Source organism: Syngnathus scovelli, chromosome 10, assembly GCF_024217435.2.
Source record: "Syngnathus scovelli strain Florida chromosome 10, RoL_Ssco_1.2, whole genome shotgun sequence".
In the NCBI taxonomy this organism is placed as follows: domain Eukaryota; kingdom Metazoa; phylum Chordata; class Actinopteri; order Syngnathiformes; family Syngnathidae; genus Syngnathus; species Syngnathus scovelli.
The window spans coordinates 17,155,001-17,157,500 of NC_090856.1; the positions used below are offsets into that span (position 1 = coordinate 17,155,001).

The window sequence follows — 2,500 nt, forward strand, 5'->3', positions numbered from 1 at the left end:
CGGGGGCTATTTTCGGCCACTTGGCTCGTGCGCACGGCCTCCCGGATGTGCCGGGCGGGTGCGCGAGCTCGCCGGCCGCTGGAAGTCGAATGAGGCGCCGCGACCACCTCCGCGGTGCTTATAAACAGCCGATCCGCTCGGCGGGGGCTATTTTCGGCCACTTGGCTCGTGCGCACGGCCTCCCGGATGTGCCGGGCGGGTGCGCGAGCTCGCCGGCCGCTGGAAGTCGAATGAGGCGCCGCGACCACCTCCGCGGTGCTTATAAACAGCCGATCCGCTCGGCGGGGGCTATTTTCGGCCACTTGGCTCGTGCGCACGGCCTCCCGGATGTGCCGGGCGGGTGCGCGAGCTCGCCGGCCGCTGGAAGTCGAATGAGGCGCCGCAACCACCTCCGCGGTGCTTATAAACAGCCGATCCGCTCGGCGGGGGCTATTTTCGGCCACTTGGCTCGTGCGCACGGCCTCCCGGATGTGCCGGGCGGGTGCGCGAGCTCGCCGGCCGTTGGAAGTCGAATGAGGCGCCGCGACCACCTCCGCGGTGCTTATAAACAGCCGATCCGCTCGGCGGGGGCTATTTTCGGCCACTTGGCTCGTGCGCACGGCCTCTCGGATGTGCCGGGCGGGTGCGCGAGCTCGCCGGCCACTGGAAGTCGAATGAGGCGCCGCGACCACCTCCGCGGTGCTTATAAACAACCGATCCGCTCGGCGGGGGCTATTTTCGGCCACTTGGCTCGTGCGCACGGCCTCCCGGATGTGCCGGGCGGGTGCGCGAGCTCGCCGGCCGCTGGAAGTCGAATGAGGCGCCGCGACCACCTCCGCGGTGCTTATAAACAGCCGATCCGCTCGGCGGGGGCTATTTTCGGCCACTTGGCTCGTGCGCACGGCCTCCCGGATGTGCCGGGCGGGTGCGCGAGCTCGCCGGCCGCTGGAAGTCGAATGAGGCGCCCGACCACCTCCGCGGTGCTTATAAACAGCCGATCCGCTCGGCGGGGGCTATTTTCGGCCACTTGGCTCGTGCGCACGGCCTCCCGGATGTGCCGGGCGGGTGCGCGAGCTCGCCGGCCGCTGGAAGTCGAATGAGGCGCCGCGACCACCTCCGCGGTGCTTATAAACAGCCGATCCGCTCGGCGGGGGCTATTTTCGGCCACTTGGCTCGTGCGCACGGCCTCCCGGATGTGCCGGGCGGGTGCGCGAGCTCGCCGGCCGCTGGAAGTCCAATGAGGCGCCGCGATCTCCTCCGCGGTGCTTATAAAGTGCCGATCCGCTCGGCTTGGAGCTATTTCCGGCCTCCCGTTGGTGCCGGGCGGCGTGCGCGAGCTCGCCGGCCGCGATCTCCTCCGCGGTGCTTATAAACAGCAGCATGCGCACGGCCTCCCAGAATTTGAACACATTTCGTCAATAAATTTCGCATATTGAATTTTGAAGTTTAATATAATGCAACAATTGAGCTCGACTTATACAAAGTATATATTATAAAATCGTAAATTTCCGTCGAATTTTAGGGGGTCGACTTATACACCGAGTCGACCTGTACACCGGCAAATACGGTAAATACGATTAAATAAAATGATACGACTGGCATAAAAACAAATATAAACCACATAAAAATAAAAGTCACCATTACGTTGAATTATTGGGAGCACCGAGCTTGTTTCTCAGAAACGAGCCGGTCCCATCCAGGCGTAATCGGAGACAATGAAACCCGAAGTGGTTAAGGTTTGTCTTTTAATGCAGGATGCTTGGTCTCCATGTGCCGAAGCAGTTTTGAAGGCTTCATTGGCTCGCTCGCTAGTTTCAGGGGCGATTGTGTCTATAAAATGCAAAATGTTGGGTCACCTCACGGCTTACGGCCATACTACCCTGAGAACGCCCGATCTCGTCCGATCTCGGAAGCTAAGCAGGGTCGGGCCTGGTTAGTACTTGGATGGGAGACCGCCTGGGAATACCAGGTGCTTTAAGCTTTTTCTTTTTCTTATGTGCACTTCAATCGTTTAAGAAGCTATTTTTTACAACACCCATCACGAATGGCATCCGGAAACAGCAAGCCTAATTTAAACTCCGACATTGAAACTATAACACGAGTTTGAAAGCTATATTATGTGGTGACATCCACAGCATTGTAGTTAAATTTTTTACCGCTAGAGAGCAGACTATGTACAGTGAGCATGGCTCCCTGTGAACTCAAAGCAGCAGGCTTGACTTGTAAAAGAACCCAACACAACACTTCCATGAAGTGTTTTTAAACTTTTCAAGGCATTTATTTTGATTCAGCAAAATGCAGGTCGCAACGGCAAATTCGTGCTACCGCATAAAAAGCTGTCAATAACTTTTCATGATAGCCATGTTTCCAGAAAACACCAAAAGCCTTGGAAGAAAGACTGTTTCGGCCCTGGTTGTAAAAAAAAACAAAAAAAAACAAAAGTGAAGGGTGACCGTCCGGGAATACCAGGTGCTGAAAGCCTTTTTTTTTTTTTTTTTTTCCCACGTCAATTGTGAAAGGA

At 56.6% G+C, this 2,500-nt stretch overlaps 1 non-coding gene across 1 annotated transcript; it reads left to right on the plus strand.

The window, feature by feature from the left end:
• The first annotated feature begins 1,841 nt into the window (after positions 1–1,841).
• LOC125976534 (5S ribosomal RNA) lies at positions 1,842–1,960 on the plus strand. Its single transcript, XR_007484407.1, has one exon. It is a non-coding gene; the product is annotated as a 5S ribosomal RNA (ribosomal RNA).
• The last annotated feature ends 540 nt before the right edge of the window (positions 1,961–2,500 follow it).